Source organism: Cryptomeria japonica, chromosome 5 (genome assembly GCF_030272615.1).
Source record: "Cryptomeria japonica chromosome 5, Sugi_1.0, whole genome shotgun sequence".
NCBI lineage: Eukaryota > Viridiplantae > Streptophyta > Pinopsida > Cupressales > Cupressaceae > Cryptomeria > Cryptomeria japonica.
The window spans coordinates 294,132,250-294,153,519 of NC_081409.1; the positions used below are offsets into that span (position 1 = coordinate 294,132,250).

Sequence of the window (21,270 nt, forward strand, 5' to 3'; positions counted from 1 at the left end):
TGCTTATACATATCCAAATAGATATCAGTCTGATTTAATGACATGCTGCAGTTAATCTCATGTTATGTTACTATATTCCTTCATATTTTCAGAGTGCTTCCGGCCATGGTAGAAGGAGTGTAGGTCTGCAAGAGGGGTACGGTGATGGGGCACTTCTCTAGGTATGCCACCTCTGGGAGGGGACTAGGTGGTTCCATGAGGCCAAGGGGGTACAGAGGGTACTGCCTTTGTGCCTAGAGGAGATGGCTTCAGGGCACCTTGTTGTAGCCTCATTGTCCTACCATGGTGCATCAATACAAGGAGACCAATCATAAAGAGAGGGGAAGGATTAGCAAGATGGGGGGATAACAGAAAGCAGGTACCTCACTGGGTAGACCACCTCATATGGATGGCATGGGCCACTCAAGGCCAAGAGGGATGGTATATCCGCTCTTGGGCCTAGGGTAGAGGATCCAAGACACTCATCAAAGTTACTCTTCCCTATGCTTTCCTATGGTTAAGCCTTCCTAATGTGTTTAAATACTTTATGATTGAATTGACAATTCTGTCATAGATATACTAATGTTTAAATATTATAATCTGCTCATTGTAATTGTTGTTGTAAGTGTTTTCTAATTTGTTTGCAGGATTTCAATCAGGTGAAAGGTATTCTCCAAACCCACTTATTTATTTGGAAATTGAGAATTAGGGCAAACTTAGGGCATTCCCAATTAGGGGACATTACATTGACAATCAACCGATCCCAATATTTATATCATTCTTCAAGTTTAAGATACAAAGTAAAGGGCCCTCGAGCTAATCTAACTCATCGTCCAATGCAAATGCGGTGGTATGCAAGTCATTGCTGTTTGCCAAACTCATCTAGCTCCTGCAACTGAACCCCGACCAGCCATACATTGACAACCTAATCCTTCTGAAGATAACTTTTTTAAGCGCAAGCTCAAGGAAGCCATTGAAATCAATAACCATGCTTTTAACCTCAATCGTGATGAGGGATGGGGTCTTAGTCAGTCTTGGCAACCTTTGCTCTCAAACCTTCAGTCTTGCCACCTTCATCTTTCCTGACTTCTCTCTCTTCTCTCTTTTCCTTGGGTCATTCTCCTTGGTCGTCTTTTCTCTTTGGTCTTTTTCTTTTCTCCTTTTTGTGTCTTTAGCTTTGTTCTTCTCTTTGTTCCTTATTTTTGCGTCCCTTGTTTTTTCCGTTTTTGTAGGTGTCGTGTTCTCTTGCTTTCCCTCTTCGGTTGGTTTTGGTTCCTTGATTTGTTTTGCTTGCTTTCTTGTTCCTTTTTTAGTTGCTTTTGTTCTCTTTGTTTTTTAGTTTGCTTGTATATATATATATATATGTAAATACACACACACACACATTTATATAGGTAGGCTTTTTTTACATATTTATATACTTATTTATGCTCATTTATATACTTGCATATACATACTTTGTTATATATATGCACTCTTGTTTTTATTTGTATATTTTTATTTTTTATTTTTTTATTTTTTTATTTTGCTCTCGTGTGTGTATACATATATATATTTTTCTCTTCGTATTTTTGCTTTCTTTATGTTTTAGGTTTAATTGGTTGTGTTCTTATTTTACTCTTTATTTTGTATTTTTTTATTACTTTTGGTTTATATATATATATACATACATATAAAGTTTCTTGGATAGTCCCTTTGTTTATTTATTTCTTTATGTTTATATATACATTTGTGTATATATGCTTTTAGGTTCATGCTTTTTCCTTTTTTTGTCATTTCTTGTTCCTTGTTTTGATTTGTTTATTATTCTTTTTTATAATCTCTTTCTTATATACATATATATAAATATATAATCTTTCTTTGTTATTTCGTTCTTTTTGTTTTGTGTGTTTTTTTTTTTTGCCTTATTTTTATTGGTAGGTTTAGTTTTATTTTGAGGCTTTTTATTTTTGTGTTTGATCTTTGGGTCCTTTTTCATTTTTTATTCTTGTTTTCTTCTTCTTTTTTTATATATTTTGTCTTGTCATCCTCCCTTGTTTTTTGAACCCATTCCCTAACTCTTTTTAGCTTCCTGGTCTGCTCTTTGGATATCTTTCACTTCTGCTTGCTCTCTAATTGGTTTCATCCTGATGATGGATCACAGAGTGTGATCCAAAACGTTGATGCAAAAACTTACACACAATCAATTCTGGAAACAACTGATCAAAACTTAATCCTTTTCAATTTATATCAGCTGCTTAGGTTCTACATCCCATAATGTTGTCAGACTCTCCTTGTATGCAATCATTCTTGATTCATGAGATGCAAGGTATTGTGTAAGCCACAAGGTTCTTTGCTCTATTAGTGGTAAGCTTGTTTGTCTTGATAGTGTGGGTGAACTGCATGTAGACCACTTCCTCCCAATAATAGAGGAACTACAAACTTGTTAATAGAGCCAAATGGGCAGTGCCTATCCATGATGGATGCCCATACAATCATCATCAACTCATCGGGTTCTCTTGTGCCAAAGCCTCTAAATTTGGTTCACGTTTCAAAATAATGTGGCTTCCTCTGTACCATCATCTTCTTAATTGCCTTAATGAAGCTCTTCTTCATCTCCAAGCCTTTGCATACACTACTTCAGGTTCAGTGCCTGGGCAACTATGTGCAAAGGAATGTGGAGCTTTTCCCACCTTTGCCTCATGACAGGCAGAATGTGTTCATTGTAGAATTGCAAGATATAGTCTCTCTATCAGACAACGAGCTTCATTTGGCCAAGCATGCTTTTAATGTATTCATATATCCCTAAGTTTGGGAGTGGCAGACTCCCCATATTTGATTAACTTGAAAAGTGGGGATATGATGAAGGCTATGTATTTGACACTTGACCAAAAAGTTTTGGTCTTCACCATTGCTTCGTTTTCAACTTGGTGTGCTGATTCCACTCTTGTGTCATTATTATTATTTTCAAGGGCTTTTGCAACTCAATCATCCTTCCCAATAGAATGAAGTAGGATGAATATATGGTTTCAATGGGTTTGATAAATTCCTTGTTGGAGAAGGATTGAAATAGTGTACATGACTTGTGAAAAGGATAGATAAAAATTCCTACATCCTGGCATCAAGTACAAACTATTTGATTCACTCAATTTTTCCTAATGGATTTGAGTGCATTTTTCATGACATGCCATGACATGCTTGTAGATAGCTTCAACTAGCTTCTTGGTTGCTGTGCACAGATACACCACATCTGCCACAGCTTATAGCACATTGCAAGGGCCAATCTTCCCAATGGCATCTCTAAGAATCTGGAATTAAAACTCTGCATTCTTGTGTTTCCTTGAACAATCAATGGCTGTGAGGAAGTAATGGCCATCATTACATGTGACCATGTTATTGATAAATGGACAATGTCTAATGTCTGTCCACCCATCCATGATATTGTTGTACCCATGTGAAATCCATGTGGCCTTCATTTCCTCGTTAGTAAATTTGTTTTGGAATAATTCATATTCAAGATAGTAGTTCTCATATTTGTTATCCATTAAATGAGGATAACAAGCAACATGGGATGGAATGCCATTGGAAAAGCAGAATTTGCTAACAAAATTATTTGCCTTATCTTTGAAGTGTACGTTTAACATATCTACAATAGGGTTTAGAGCTGAATCTGCAGCCTTACTTTTTCTCTAAGGTTCAACTTCAATTGCTGCAAGAGTAGAAACTTGTGCATATCAACTGCTATTAGTCCTAGAAGGAGGTGCTGCTGCCAAGATAACTGCATGTGTGGACATGTCACCATGTACTATTTCATTATCTCAACCTTTACTGAAATGAGAGCTGAATACATACTCCATTCTCTTTAACAATGATGCGTAAGAGGTGTGCATTACTTTCTTAATTTTGCCATAGTATTCAAGGGTGCAAAATGACATTTCTATAGGTGAGGCTCCCTTGAATTAACAGTTATATTGGTATCTAATCTCATTGCAAGTTGCCATAAAGAGCTCTTCTTATTAAATGAGCTTTTCACAAACTTTTCTACAATCTTGAAAGGGCAATTGAAATTCATGGCTCCCGACTAAACTACGACTTTGAGTGCTCCCTTCAGCTTTCCTTTTTCTCTCCCACTTCTATTGCCAATTTTTGGATTCCTCAACATGTTAAACTCATCTTTATAGTAACTTAAACTAATGGAACTCATATTGGCATTGGAAGAACAAAGTAAAAATTATCTTTTACTCTGTAAAACAATGGCTAAAGGCACAATTTTTTTTCTTCTGATTTTCATATTTTAGGTCGCAAGAAGTGCAAAAGTAGATGATACATAAAATAAGCAATTCTTCGAGTTATCTAACTCTAAGACATTATTTGATTAGCCAACTGCAATGAAGAGTTTAAAACAATCACTTGTGTACAGGGTTTTCTTTCTATTATTCTCACTTTGGGTTGTGAAGGTTTAAATTGGAGGACACATAGTAGTTGCAATTATTCTTTGTTTAATCCAAAACCTAAACATTATTTGATTATCCCATTGCAGCTAAAAATAAAAAATGATCACTAGTTGTACAAACCCAAGGATTTTCCTTATGTTTTTCTTACTTTAGGCTGTACAAGGTGCAGAAATAGAGGATACTCAAAAGTCCCAATCCTTCATTGAGTCATCTAACTTCCAAGACATTATTTGGTTATACCCCGTTGCAACCAAAATTTAAAAACAATCGCTAGTTGTACAAACACGAGGATTTTCCTTCTATTTTTCTTACTTTGAGTTGCATAAGGCATAGAAGTAGAGGATACCTAGAAGTTGCAACATCAGTTAGCATTGCTTAATCTAATAGTTTTTATAGAAATTAAATAAAAACAGCTTCTTGAATGATTTTAATTTAGTTTGAACTTTGAAGTAGAAATTTGAAAATGGGAAGATGATTAGGAACATATCTCAAGGAGTTGATGTTGGTCTTCTTCCTCTTCCTCTCCTCCTCTTTTCCTCCTTTCCTCTTTTTCTCTTTTGGTGATTGCAAAAGAGCATGGTGTAAGGTCTTAAAGGTTTTTTAGGTTGAGGGCCTTGGTGGTTCCTCCCCACTCTTTTAGGATTAGATTTAGATTTAGCTTTTTGATTTTTTTTTTCAATGTTTTGAAAATTAAAATTGCCTTTTTTCATACTAATATCCGGGATTTTCTTACATTCATTGGACGATCATGTGGTGTTTGGATGCCCTAGGCCATCCCTGGGATGGTAGGGTGTCCTTGGATGTTCCCCCAAAAGAGGGATAGCCCTTGGTTTGGGCCAAGGTGCCGGGGTTGGTGGGGCTGTGTTTTGTCTCTGTTCCACTGCCCATTGGGACATCCCTGTTCTGGGGACACTTGTGAGGCCTCAGGGTACACTACTAATACTTTCCCACACCTTTAGAGTCAGCTGATTCTGGACTTTAACATTACTCTCAAGGCACTTTTTGGTAGCAGTTGTAATGAATTTGGGAGTTACATTGATAGCAGTGACCTCGGTAAAGACATTGTTATGTCTCTAGTTAGTCCCATTATCCTTAAATCTTCTCACCTCATTTCTTCCAAGACAAGGTCACTGTCACCTTCTGAAGTATCCTTCCACACTATTCACAAGGTTTTTCAATGCTACCAAAGCTCTTTTGTCATCCTCAGCTTTCCGAGTTCCTTCCCAGCTCTTTTCTTTCTTCTCAGCATTACAACAATGCCTTTCTGAAGATAATTTCTAAGGTATGACCGGAGCAAAATGAGGAAAAAAGGAGTTCATTCTTCAGGGAGCCAACATATTGCACAGTGGTTTTACAGAAGATCCAAATGGTGAGTGAAATAAGAAGCTAGAATTTTACATACCAGTTCATTATGAACTGTCATTGCTAACTCTACAATAGAGGCTCCAGACTTGATTTTTCCAGTATTTGTTGTCCCATTTTGCCCTAAAACAGATCTTAAACATGAGAAGTGTGCTCTATTGATGTTAACAATGATTTATAGACATCTGGTCAAAGACTGCTCCAGCATGGGGTGTGTTTCTTATCTTCTCTTCTGGCATTGCTAGAGCTTGAATAGCAGAAAAAAAACACTGCATGGAGAGCCTCAAGAACAGAAATGGTTGTGGGAAAAATGAATAGGATGAAGAAATTTAAAAGGCCTGCCCCTGCTTAATAATGATGGCCCTCACCCTGCCAAGTCATCTATCAAAGCCATTTGCATATTGAAATCTTTCCCATATGTGATTATGAAGGCATTTCTTCTTGTTCATCATTGGGAAAATATGATTAAAAAGACAGTCAATTTGAAAATCAGGCTAGGTCTAGGTAATTAGTGAGAAATAAAAGGCCATTCATTCACTAGCTTTATAATGCTATTAAATCATTGATGAATGGGCTAGAGTCCATTCCATTCTTCTGATTTGAAACTGATCACTGAAAGCAGGTGAATGCAGGATACCCACATTTTCCAACAGGTCTAGGGGTTGGTTTATGGCATTGCAGCAAAAATCTTCTGGGGAAAAAATTGGCAAATTAAAGGTATAAGATATTTTGAAAAAAAGAGATTTAAACGGGAAAAAATTGTATTTAAAAACACATTAAAAATGTTGAAGCATAGACAAAAGCTGCTTGTTTTTGAAATTTAAAGGCATTTCCATAGCATAGAGATATAGAGAGTTTAGCCTACGAATTGTCCAAAAGAAAAGTTTGTCTAAAATAGCAGAATGCAGTGTAGCATGTAAGCTTTTCTAGTAAATGATTCCTTGGTAAGTTCTTTATGAAGTTGATAGAGTTATTGCTAAGTTAACAATAAATTAGTTCACTGAATGATATGCGAGTAAACCTTTAGTCTTATTATATGATGTGAGTGGATGGTAAAATGTTACTAACAACACTGCATTCCAAATTATTATTGAATATCAAAAGAATGTTTAATCATAGAGACTGCACTATTATAACAAACTCTGAAAACTTAGTAAGACCTCAAAACAACTATAGTAAACATGTTTGCATCCCAGTAGGATGAAAGAGAAAATACATTTTATCACTGTAAAATTTTCAAGTAGGAAACTTAAAAGAATATATCATCCAAATAAAAATCTAATCATTTGATAAAAGAGAAACCATTTCTCGCAGCAGGTAGTCTCAAATGGGCATAAATTATGCATTTTCAAAGATCCAAGATACAAAACCAAGTCACATTCAAATTTTTTGCTATTAAACTAAACCTTCAAATTTAGTCAAAATGCTGACTCATATAAAGTAGAAGTAGAAGATAGACACAAAACACATTTTAGAATAGATATGAATGATATCAAAATAAGTATACAAAATCACAATGACCAAGATTTTGATGTCATAAAGATTGGACATCTTGGTGCAGTATTGAGTTATAAATAAACATAAAGTTGATGTTTTTATGCAGCCAAGGTTTTATGTACAACTTGAGAGAATGATAACTGTTATGAGGACAAAGATGACCTACACATAACATTACCTCTTCACTTCTAGTAACGAGACTATGTAAAAAATGAAACTATAGCATTGTCATATTCATCAAGCAAAGCGATGATATGATAGAGAGCCTAGATTAGTATAAAATTCAAGCCATTTAGCCAAGAATATGGATTATTTCTTTCCAGAGAACTAATTTACAAGGCTATCACCGTAGAAAAAGATAGACCATCAAATGTTGTTTGGACCAAATAACCAACCAATCTTCACAATAACAATTTAGTTGTGCAGAAAATCAAGATAAGAAGTAGACATAAAATTAAAACATGATAAAGTAGACATAAAATATGAAGTAGACACAATGAGCTAAAATATAATCTCAGAATATAGATCATTCACCTGTTAAAACAGTAAAATACTTTCCTTGGATGGAAACCTCACCAAAATAAAATAGATTTAATGCTTTTTATCTTAATTTAAATTGAAAGATCCTTTTGGTGTGCACATTGAAAATTTTATTTAACATTCGATGTATATAAGTAGACACAAAATTAAACCATTTGTGACAACTTATTAATGGTATTGACAAAAATCCTAGCATTTGAATATAGATAAAATTGAACCATGATAAAGTAGACACAAAATATGAAGTATGATAGCGAGTGAAGATATAACCTCAAAATATTGATCATTCACTTGTCATAACATTAAAATATTCTTTGGATCGAAGGCCAACCAAAGTAAGATAGATTTAACATTTATTATCTTGTTAATTTAAATTGAAATATCCTTGTGATGTGCACATTGAAAATTATATTGAACAATTTATTCATCTATGTGTATGTGTTGGTTGAGTCGTGTAAATACTATTTATATGGCGTGAAGTTATATGATGCATTTGCAGTAGTGTTGCAACAAAAATTGCCTACCTTTGACTCAAATGCATTGCTTCTCGATTCCTTGCAAATTTGCAACTGGTTGTGCCTTCTATGCATATCCCAACGAGCTCCTGTTTGTAATTGTGCCCTAGAAATATCGCACAACTGCACTATTCATAAAATATTTCACCACTTCCCAAGTTTCAAAGGTTTTGCAACTTGGCGGGAGATTGATTGAGGTTTTAGATGCAATTTAATGTGCTTTAAATGCAAAAAAATGTTGAAAATTGCAGTCAACGATTATTTAAAAAGATGGGATTTTTTGGAAGAAAAGATCGATTGTGGGACAGTTTTGTAAAATGTCAGGTATAATTGGGATTTTTTGGGGATTTTTTGCTTCTCTAGGTTTACCGCTCTTAGGCAATGCTTGAATCTGAACAAAGTTAATTTTGGGATGAAGTCTGAGGCATTCTTAATGATTATCTTTAGTTTTACATCTAGGTTTTTAGTCTATGGTCATAGCATTGATTAATAGATTATAATTTAGGAATCACTCTCCACTGTTAAAGAAGGAAGGACTAGGGAAATGACGTTTTTAAGCTCCTCAGCCAATCCTATTGCCTTTGCCTCTCTATTGGATCCTCTTGGTATAAAAAGGATTCTACCTCTTTCAAAATACCACTGTGGTCCTGTAAGTATTAGCCAGGTCTTATTATGTATTATCATTTTAATGGGAAGTAATGAAGAACATTCTTAATTTATTAGTATGGACATCCTGTATTTTATTTCATCCAATTTATGATGTCTGAAGTTATTGCTTTCCTGTTCATGTATTAATAATTTAATTCAACTGTTATTGCTGCCGCTCATAAAAAGATTGTTCTTGACAAAGCAAAATGAGGCTTCCATATTGCATCTCATAGACTAAAAGAAAGTACTATGTCCCAAAGGGCTCATCTCTAACTAATCTTCATAGACAAAAAGAAAGTACCCAAGTCCCAAAGGCCTCTTCTCTAATTAATCTTGAAACTTCAGGAGGGGAAATGTGAGGATTTTCAGGGGTTGATATGTACTACCATAAACCTTTTACTTGATGAGAGTTTCTGCAGCTCAACACCTGTTCCTTTTAGTACTGCATCACAGCTGGCCGTAAAATTTGCCAAGTTCCTTTTCATCTCCTTGACACTTCCTGAAGTTGACCCATTTTTCTTTTCTTCATGATTTTGTTTTGTAATCTTTGCATGCTCAATGATTTTAGCCTCATGCTTTCACCTAGGCTTTCAAGAGTATTTTTCTTGGAACAAACCCTAACATGTAAATATGCAAAACAAGGGCTTGACTATAAAATTTTAGATAATTAGAACTATCCAAACAAAACTTTGATTCCAAAACTGCAGGATATTCCTATGCAAATTTGATATGAAGGGAAAAAACTATGTAACCATTGTCAATACTTTTGAACTTGCAAGTGAGGTACATACAATGTCTTTGCTTCTTTTGTATTGTTTTTGCTTCTCTGGCCTGATATAGATATCAAAATGACAATTCCTACTTCTTTTTTGTTGTGACTGTCTTGTTGCTTTTATAAGTTCATAACCAATAATGTCAAATGAAGAAACTTTAAGGAGTAATATGGAGCTAAGCAATGAAAAACAGACTCAATCGCTTTTAGTGCTAATGAAGAATATAACCATGTCTCTAACATGTTTGCTGCTCCTTTTTACTACCATACTCAAGCTACCTGCCTCAGTGATAGCATTAATATTGTACTCATTTACTTTGTTTTTATTAATTTTTCCCTTAAATTGTTCTGAGTGGTATCGATCTCCAATTTTATTGTAATTGTGTTCGTATGGTTGATTCGGGACTTGTTTGGAAATCCTGAAGCAAATTTTCATTGAGTATCCTAAAAATGCTCTGGTTACCATGCCAATTGAATACAAGAACCTAAGAGATTAGATATGTGATGTCTCCGACTCTCCATATTGAACCTCATCAAATATTGTTGATATTGAGAAAGCTCCTTGTATTATCTTTATAAATGATACGAAGGACAAATGATTAAAGTTAAGTATAGTGTTGGAAATGGTATCAAGGCTATAAGTTAAGCCACGATGATAGTATAGAGCCTATGATTCTCTAAATGGAAAGCAATAATGAGAGTTTATTTAATACAACAACGAATAATACCGTAGCTAGGAGGATTCAGACATGGCCCTTGTTTGGGTTTTGAAAGAACGGGAACAAGTATATATGCCGTTTCAATTGGATACAAAATCTAGTGACAATGAAACAACTGAAGGATTCGGTTTAGAGAAGAGCGACCTAAAACAATGCGAGACACGCAATGGATTTCAAAGAATTGATTCAATATCAGAATGAGCAAGACGCTCATAAATAATACAAGGATATTTACAAGAATAGCAAGTTTCTAATAAGAAACTGCTGAGAAGATCGAAGACGATTTGACTAACATAGAATATACACTATTGAGCATTAATACTAAAATTAACATTATTTTAATATTCTATTACCCTCCCTTAATGCTCAATCTATTAACTACACCGATAGACCCCCTGAATTTTACAAATTTATCAGGACCAAGGGGCTTGGTGAAGATGTCTGCCGGCTGCTCCAAGGTAGGAACATACAGCAACTGGATGGATCCGTCTTCAACCAGCTGTCGAATATAGTGACAATGCGTTTCCACATGCTTGGTTCTTTCATGAAAGACTGGATTCTTGGCGAGTTTGAGCACTCCCTGATTATCACAGAACAAGGGAGTAGGACCTGCCTGGGAGACATGCATATCCGCAAGCATTCGTCGAAGCCAAAGCGCCTCACAAGATGCCTTAACTGCTCCCCGATACTCTGCTTCTATCGAGGAGAGAGCCACTGCTTGCTGCTTCTTACTAGTCCATGTGACAGCACCAGATCCCAAACTAAACACATACCCTGCTGTAGACTTACGGTCATCAACCGAACCTGCCCAGTCAGAATCTGTGTAACCACTGAGTATAGGATCAGAACTCCGAGTGTACAAAAGTCCATAATCAGGAGTGCCACTCACATAACGCAGCACACGCTTCGCTGCTATCCAATGATCAGCCTTGGGAGCTGTCATGAAGCGTGAAATGTAGCTCACTGCAAAACTGATGTCAGGTCTAGTGGCAGTAAGGTAAATGAGGCTGCCCACTAGTTGCCTGAACAGAGATTCATCCACAACTGGTGAGGATGACTGAGCTGAAAGTTTGAGCCCGGGTTCCATAGGAGTAGAGACAGGTTTGCAATCTTGCATTCTGAACCTGTCCACAAGACTTCTGGCATACTTGGACTGAGAGAGAAAGATACTGTGCTCAGTCTGCCAGACTTCAACTCCTAAGAAGTAATGAAGAAGTCCCAAATCTGTCAAATCAAAGGTGCGGCACAAATCCTGTTTGATCCCAGTGATCAAATGTGCTGAACTGCTAGTAATGATTAAGTCATCCACATAGACAACTACAAACAGAATATCATTACTAGAATGCTTGATATACAAGTTTGCATCAGATGGACTCCGCTGAAAACCATGATCTGTCAGATACTTATCAATTTTCATGTACCAAGCCCGAGGAGCTTGTTTCAGACCATAGAATGCTTTGACTAGTCTACAGACTTTCTGTTCTTGACCAGCAACCTTGAATCTTGGGGGTTGCGTCATGTAGACTTCTTCCTGTAAGTCACCATTCAAAAAAGCACTCTTGACGTCCATTTGATGGACTTTCCAACTGAACTGGGCTGCCAAGGCAAGAACGAGCCGTATGGTACTCATTTTAGTTGTAGGAGCAAAAGTCTCCTCATAGTCAATGCCTTCTTTCTGTGAGAACCCACGAGCAACAAGGTGAGCCTTATACTTGTCTAAGGTTCCATCAGCTTTGTATTTTACTTTGTACACCCATTTGCAGCTAATGGGCTTCTTCCCTGAAGGAAGATCAGAAAGGGCCCAAGTGTGATTCTTCTGAAGACTTTGGAACTCAGCTTCCATAGCCTGTTCCCACTTAGGTATACCTTTAGCCTCTGAGTATGTTTGAGGCTCAAAAACACTGTATGTTAGCCATGAGAGCAAAATTGACTGTATGCTGTTGTTTGCTCTTATTACGGGAGGTTCTACCCTCAATGAGCTCAGTATCCCTGAGATCACCAATGGTCTTGGCCCACCATTTAGGCCGGAGAGTAGAAGTGCGAACATCTGGAGAAGCTGGAGGAGGCTCAGGATCAGGAACAGGAGCAGCAAGAGGAGGATTATTCTCCGGAGGGAACTCAGGTAGTGCATCATCGAAAATAGATTCTGCATCATCCCTCCCATCAGGCGAACCTAATGGAATAAGAACACTGTGAGGCTGATCCTCAGAACTCTGCTCAGAAGAAGGGGACTGAAAGAATCCTCTGTCTTCATCAAATACAACATCATGACTGAAGATAAGACGTTCAGTGTCTATATCTATCAGTCTGTAGGCCTTATGGTGATCACTGTATCCTGTCATCATGAGTTTCTGACTTTTAGAATCCAACTTGGAGCGCTTAGCATCTGGAATCCAAACATAGGCAACAAAGCCAAAAACCTTCAGGTGGCTGATCTTAGGCTTCCGACCAGACCAAACCTCTTCTGGAGTCTTCCCCTTAACAGCCTGAGTAGGAGAACGGTTAAGAAGGTAGACAACAGTAAACACTGCTTCAGCCCAATACTTATTCGGAACACTCCTGTGTTGTAACATAGAGCGAGCCATCTCAACAACCGTACGATTGCGACGCTCGACAACACTGTTTTGCTGAGGAGTGTAGGGTGTAGTCAACTGGCGTTTGATGCCATGGGTATCACAGAAGTTGGAGAATGCAGAAGAACAAAATTCCCCCCCGTTATCTGTCCTAAGAGTAATGATACTATGTCTAGACTCTTTTTCAACAAAGGACTTAAATTTCTGAAAGATACTAAATACATCTGATTTATGTTTAAGAAAGTACACCCACATCTTTCTACTAAAATCATCTACAATAAGCAAAAAGTATTTGCAACCAGTAACAGAAGATGTATTCATAGGACCACAAATATCAGCATGAAGTAATTGAAGTACCTTAGATGCGCGCCAAGACTTGCCATGTGGGAATGAAGTCCGATGCTGTTTGCCAGCTTGACAGGCGCCACATACTCCAAGATGCTGAGTCTGAATATCAGGTAACCCTGAGACAAGTCCCTCTCGAGATAGCTGAGAGAGGTACTGAATGTTGAGATGTCCATATCTCTGATGCCACAAAGTGCTAAGAGGAGAAACACGAGCTGCCAGAGCCACTTCAGGAGAATCACCAGTGTCAAGGAGCCTATATAGGCCATGATCCTCTAGACCAACAGCAACAGTAAGACGAGTCTCCCGATCAATGATGGAGCACTTGTGAGCACTGAACACCACATCTAGTTGAGGAGAATTCCTCATAATCTGGCTGACAGAGAGCAGATTAAGTTCCATTCCAGGAACATAATACACATTCAGAAAAAGGAGAGTCCTGCCACCAAACTGTATCTGAACAGTGCCTCTGCCAACAACTGTATACTCCTCACCTCCGCCAAATACAACGGAATCACTGAAAGGTGAGAAGTCTGTAAACTAGTCACGCCGATGAGAAAAGTGACGTGATGCACCAGAGTCGATGTACCAAGCAGAAGACCTGGCATGATCTGAAGACCTCTTAGCCATAAAGGCATAAAAGGCAGACTCTTTCTGCTCGAAATGTTCAGCAACATGCGCCTTTTGGTGTGACCCTCCCTGCTTCTTTTGTTCAGAAGCGAGCCTCTGATGGCAATCTTTCTTCATATGGCCGTACTTGTGACAGTAATTGCACTGCACATTCTTCTTCTTAGCTCCATCCTGTGTCTGAGAAGAGCCTTTCTGCTGAGAAGACTGAGAGGACTGAAATTTGCCTTTATCCTTGTGAAAGGATTGGGCTGTGAAGGCATTTTCCGAAGAGGCTGATGTAGTACCACTACCAAACTGCTGTTTCTAGCGATCCTTCTGTAGAAGTTTGGTGCACAATTCTGAAAACTTCAGATCAACATTAGTGGAAGTAATATTGAGGGTCTCAATGAAGTGTTCATACGATTTCGGAAGACTTTTTAGAGTGATTACTACCATGTCTTCTTCCTCCATAGTCTGACCAATAGCTTCGAGCTGATCTCGAATGTCCTTAATCCTCGTAAGGTGTTCCTGTAAGGACATACGTTCGTCCATCATAATGGAGAACAACTGATTCTTTAGAAAGAATGCTCGGCTCTTGTCGGATGTCTCATGCAGTTCCTTCAGATGCTTCCAGATGTCGGAAGCTGTCTTGCCGGAAGGAATCTGCGGTAACTGATCATCAGTCACTGAGAGTTTGAGAAGCATAACTGCCTCCCGATTGCGTTCATCAAACTTATCTTGATCTGCACCAGGTGTACCAGGACTGAGCTCTTTTCCCAAAACAAGCTGGTCAAGACGCCTATATTCAAAAATGGTCAACATACGCTGTTTCCAGATGTTGTAATTGTGACCATTAAAGCATTGATTGCCTTCTAACATGAGATTGGTGAGAGAAGCCATTTGCACGTTTCCCAAAATTTTTTTCGGCTAAACCAGAAAAATCCAAAGACAACCCACAAATTTGTGCGAAAAACCCAAAAGGAATCTTCTGTCAGAATCTGAATTTGTGGGCTCGAAAATCGAGGCACGAAAATCGAGGCACCCATAAAAAACGGACAACTACCCAGAATAGGGTTCGAAAAACCCACCACGAATCTGCAAGAAAAAATTGGTTTTCGATAAAAACTGAAAGTTAACACCTGAATCGAAAAATGCTGTCGCCGAAGATGCAGGTCGCGGGGTGCAGATCACGCGTTTGCGGAGGGGGCGAGTTGCAGGTGGCAACGCTGGAGGTGGTGACGCCGAAGCCTGTAGACGCGCACAACACCGAAGTTTGTTGCAAGTCACGGGGGCGGTGGAGGCGACGCCGGAGTGTGTTCGAAGTCCGCGACGTCGCACACTGGTTGCGACAACACGCGACGACCCTGCAGTTCGAGAACACAGGACGCGACAACACGCGACGACCCTGCAGGTTGAGAACACAGGTCGCGGCAACACGCGATGATCCTGCAGGTCGAGAACACAGGTCGCGGCAACACGCGACGACCCTGCAGGTCGAGAACACAGGTCGCGGGAAGAAAAAAACCGACGATACCACCCCAGAAGATAGGCAAAAAACTTTAATGAATTTTTTTCAGAAAATAATTTCGAAAATTTCCACTAATTGGAAATTAGGATTAAAAAATTTTCGAAAAAATTTCTCCTATAGCTCTGATACCATAAAACAATGCGAGACACGCAATGGATTTCAAAGAATTGATTCAATATCAGAATGAGCAAGACGTTCATAAATAATACAAGGATATTGACAAGAATAGCAAGTTTCTAATAAGAAACTGCTGAGAAGATCGAAGACGATCTGACTAAAATAGAATATACACTATTGAGCATTAATACTAAAATTAACATTATTTTAATATTCTATTACGACCATCGATCATTATCGTGGGAGACACATTCATGAACAGGGATCAATATATACGTATATATGGGTAACCACAACAAGATGACAGTATACAGAATACATGACAAGACATGTCTTTTGTCATATGAACAAGCTGATTAATAATAGATAATGATACAAATTGAGGCAAATATTATTGAGCCTTTAATTAATTTTGTGTATGGTTTGCGATAATTGGGATTATATTTTACCCGCAAATATATTCTTTCTGTGTGATATTATTATCAGGGCAGAGAGTTGTATCGAGGTAGACATTCTATGTTCGTGGCTTGCAATTTTGTTATCTGGCGGTCATCCACGACCCAAGCAAGTCCATAAGGTGACAACACCGATCAAGGAAGAACCAATATTCTTCTACGTAACTGCTGTCAAGAGAATACTTCCGGTTGACCCCCGCACAAGAGATGATCTTTTATAGTATCGTTGTCCAAGAGGTGGAGTTCGATATGCATTAGTAAATTAACTAATGACAAATTAAGTGTAAGGAAGAGGCACGATTTGGTCAAAGGTTGCGAAGGAAATAACTTCTCCCAATATATCTCATCGCAAGGTACATAAGGGAGATGGAAATATCGATTACGAGGAGGATGGCAATTTATGGAATAAGGCAGGAGAGACAGAGAATATGATGCAAAGGACTATCTCTATTTCTTATCCAGTCGGGATCATTCCTAGTGGGGAAAATGCCGTAGGCACCCTATCAGGAGCCTAAGGGAATCGATTTACCAATCTCAGAACAATCCTGCCAAGTGCAGGCATATAAGACATCATCAGAAGAGATAAATTAAGAATATCTTTTGTTTCGTTATTAAAGGGAGTTCTAATTTCTTATGGGGATCTTTATTGGATCACCGAAATGGAGCAATTGACCCCGTGCCAATAATACGGTAGTTTGTATATAGTGAAATATCAGAGACAACGATAGTGTGGCAAATGCAGATTGATGATATCAGAGACAACGTCATTATCATTATTGCAATCACAGATCTTCATAACAGGGACAGACGTATCACTATAATTGATATCATTATATACTTTGCATAAAGACATAAGGAACGTTAAACCATCATATCCTTCTACGCGATAGTTGGAATCAGTATTGTATATAGGACAAGACTAGGCACTGCAAAAATAACAGCGGGCACATTTCAAGTTTATATTGATATAGCAGATAGGGTTTTACATCAAGATACCATAGGGGAACATTACAGAAGATATATGCAAATATAGACGTAGAATTATGCAGTATTGATGCTGAGTTAAAGGAGGGAATTTTACAGTTATAAAGGAAAGACATTTGGCAAATATAGAAGAAAATAAATGAGAGCATTAATTGGAAGATAAGTTCTATTTTCCAAACTTTTCTTGAAATTTTAAGTATATTACTGATGTTTGGGTAAATTTTGTATCACAATTCTCACCTCAAGTTGGAATTGCTGTTTCAGGATTAAATTAAGGAAATTCCCAAATGGGGACATTACAGTGGTATCAAAGCTATGATCCTGCCATCCTGCAGGGTAAAGATGAATCAATGAATCATTCTAGTCAAGGAAAAAGAATCTAGCAATATGTGTATTCGCATGTATGCTCCATGTTTGTAGATATCCATGTGCATGCTTCATGTTTTCAAGTGTATGCTCTGTGTTTGTACAAGTGTATACTTTGTGTATGCTCGTTGTCTTCATGCATTGACATGTATACTTCCTGTTTTCACATGCATGCTAAATACTATGGGAAAGGGCCTGAAGAGTAAGAGATGGGTCGTGAGGGGCTCATGAGTAACCTAAAAGCGGGTACTTACAATTGAAGATTCAAGTCACCCCTTACGTCTTCCCCCCAATCCTACAAGAGGGAATGCATAAAGATTGATTGTATAAAACACATCTTGGGAAAGGGCTTGAAGAGTAAGAGATGGGTCGCGAGGGGCTCGTGAGTAACCTAAAAGCGGGTACTTACAATTGAAGAGTCCCCTTATGTCTTCCCCCTGATCCTACAAGAGGGAATGCATAAAGATTAATTGTATAAAACCCATCTTGTGTTGTGGGCTTGAGATTGAGCAGAGAGATTGTGAGGGGCTCATAAGAGGCAAGTAACCTGGCTACATTCTCCCTCCAACTACACAAGATGGCAAGTGCTTTTAGGGGGATGAGGCCTTGATGGGACAGTGAGTAGGAGCCTTCCAGCTAAGCAAGGGGAGGGAAGAAGCAACCAACTTTGGACTTAGTGGGGAAACAACTCTAAGTGATCCCATCCCGTCTCTTCCTCCCAAACATTAATATGCTTGTATTCTGTATGAAGTAGTTGCTTAATCCGTACAATGGGACATGTATATATGTATATTTGCATATGTGGTTCATAATGTAATTTCAGGTTATTCTTACAAATCCTCACTAAGGGTTCAAAGTCAAGGACCCTCATGACAGAATTTAAGATACTTGTGGGCAAGCATCTTCAAGGAGGGGAGACTGTCATGTCCCCATCTTTATGCTTGATAATAAATGGATTTATATGTAAAGGCATTTGAATCAGTGATTTTTATGAATGCTTGAGGGCAAGCATTTCCAAGGAGGGGAGACTGTGATATCCCCATTGTTAATTTTAGATCAGATTGATAGCAATAATCAGAAATAACACAATGAACACACAGAACACAAGAGTACCCTGGGAAAACCTTCCTCTTGGAGGTGAAAAACCCAGCAATTAATCTTAGTTTATATTAGGCAATAATCAATATGTGACTTTACAAGTTTACTTCAACACTTGAAGCAATATGAACATCAGCATATTCACAGCAGTATGATGAACTTATCTGCAATATACTTGACTGAAGATGATTTAGGACCATTCGCTGATCAAGGAGTCAATTCGCTGACCATGAATGATAATCGCTGCTCCAGAATTAGTTCGTTGTTCTTGGAGATGAATTCGCTGCCCTAGGGACATGCTCGCTGATCTTTATGATGCAATTTGCTGTCCTTGTAGTTATATTCGCTGACTGGATAATTTCGCTGCTGATCAAGGATGTAATTCAATGTCTTCCATTGTGTGTAATGATGAATGAATGAACCTTGTATATATATGTGATCTTAGCCACCTAATTCATCCTAGGTCGGTTCACAAGGATAATCAATTAATAATAATATGATGACCTTAACTTGGCGCCCGATATAGGGTCAGCCCCATTGCATTTACAAGTTACAATGTTCAATATAGGGTTAGCCCTATTCACAAGTTACATCACCCATTATAGGGCCAGACCAAATTACAAGTTATATTTAATTTTGCACATTTAATGTAACTAAGGCTGATAGGCCAATTAGTCACCCACAAGTTACATTATGGGTGATCAAGGAAGAAGCAATAATCTTCTATGTAACTGCTGTCAAGAGAATACTTCCAGTTGACCCCCACACAAGAGATTATCTTTTATAATATCGTTGTCCAAGAGGAGGAGTTCGATCTGCATTAGTAAATTAACTAATGACAAATTAAGTGTAAGGAAGAGGCACGATTTGGTCAAAGGCTGCGAAGGAAACAACTTCTCCCAATATATCTCATCGCAAGGTACATAAAGGAGATGGAAATATCGATTACAAGGAGGACAGCAATTTATAGATTAAGGGAGGAGAGACGGAGAATATGGTGGAAGGGACTATCTCTATTTCTTATCTAGTCGGGATCATTCCTAGTGGGGAAAATGCCATAGGCACCCTATTGGGAGCCTACGGTAATACAAAATTGAGAAGAGGCGCTGGCACAAAATTCAAAAAATTCAAATCCCAATGCAAAAACAGAGGCAGATGCAGGTACAGACTTCAAAAATGAAGTACGATGGGCACAAATTTCAAGAAAAAAATTCCGGCTGATCCAGAAAAATCCGGAGACAATCCAGAAATCCTTGCAAAAAACCCAGAACAAATCTGCTGTCAGAATCTGGATCTGCTGGCTCAAAAATCGAGGCACCCAGAAAATTTTGACGACGACCCAGTTGAGATCTCGAAAAACCCACCACGAATCTATGCTCAGAAATTTTTTTCGACTGAATCTAGAGGGTCAAAACCCTAGCTGAAAATGCAGATTTCCATCCAAAATTGGCAGAAAAAAAATCTGCAGGCGGGAAAAAAACGTGTCACGTGGTTGTGCGAAATGCAGGAGAGATGGGTCGCAGGAGAGGGCAGAAAATAGCGAGAAAACCCTAGTAGTTGCAGCCAAAACGAACTGCCAAAGTAGCAATTTCGAATAAACAAAGAAATTTTTCAAAAAAAACTGTTAAAAATTCATGACGAATTTTTAATTGAAAAATTATTTCGAAAATAACCAAGGCTTTGATACCATAATACTGATGCAAAAGCATATGGATTTCAAAGAACCGATGTTGTTCAATTAATCAAGGAGACAAAGCTCCTTTAAATAGAGTTACAAAGATGATGTTTCTAAAAGAAACAATCGTTAACTAGAGGCGAATTAGAAACAACTTAAATGACCATTAATAACACAAAGAGAAAGATATTATTCTAATATACGGGAATCGATTACCAATATCGAAACAGTCCTGCCAAGTGCAGAATATCTTTTGTTTCATTATTAAAGGGAGTTCTAATTTCTTATGGGGATCTTTATTGGATCACCGAAATGGAGCAATTGACCCCGTGCCAATAATACGGTGGTTTGTATATGGTGAAATATTAGAGACAACGATAGTGTGGCAAATGCAGATTGATGATATCAGAGACAACGTCATTATCATTATTGCAATCACAGATCTTCATAACAGGGACAGACGTATCACTATAATTGATATCATTATATACTTTGCATAAAGACATAAGGAACGTTAAACCATCATATCCTTCTACGCGATAGTTGGAATCAGTATTGTATATAGGACAAGACTAGGCACTGCAAAAATAACAGCGGGCACATTTCAAGTTTATATTTATATATCAGATAGGGTTTTACATCAAGATACCATAGGGGAACATTACAGAAGATATATGCAAATATAGTGTTAGAATTATGCAGTATTGATGCTGAGTTAAAGGAGGGAATTTTACAGTTATAAAGGAAAGACATTTGGCGAATATAGAAGAAAAGAAATGATAGCATTAATTGGAAGATAAGTTCTATTTTCCAAACTATTCTTAAAATTTTAATTTAAATATTATAATAAAATGTCCTCAGTTTGGATAAATTTTGTATTACAGTTCTCACCTTAAGTTGGAATTGCTGTTTCAGTATTAAATTAAGGAAATTCCCAAATGGGGACATTACAAGATAATAGTGACTGGAAATCCCCAAGGAATATATTGTGGAACACAATTATATTGGGAATCCTAATATTGTTTTGATTTCCATCCTGATGGAAGAGGTGGATT

The 21,270-nt window shown here is 37.8% G+C and overlaps 1 protein-coding gene across 1 annotated transcript in view; it reads left to right on the top strand.

Annotated features, from left to right (window-relative positions):
- The window catches only part of LOC131045824 (uncharacterized), a 108,010-nt gene that overhangs the window by 23,990 nt on the left and 62,750 nt on the right, over positions 1-21,270 (top strand). The window lies entirely within an intron of this gene.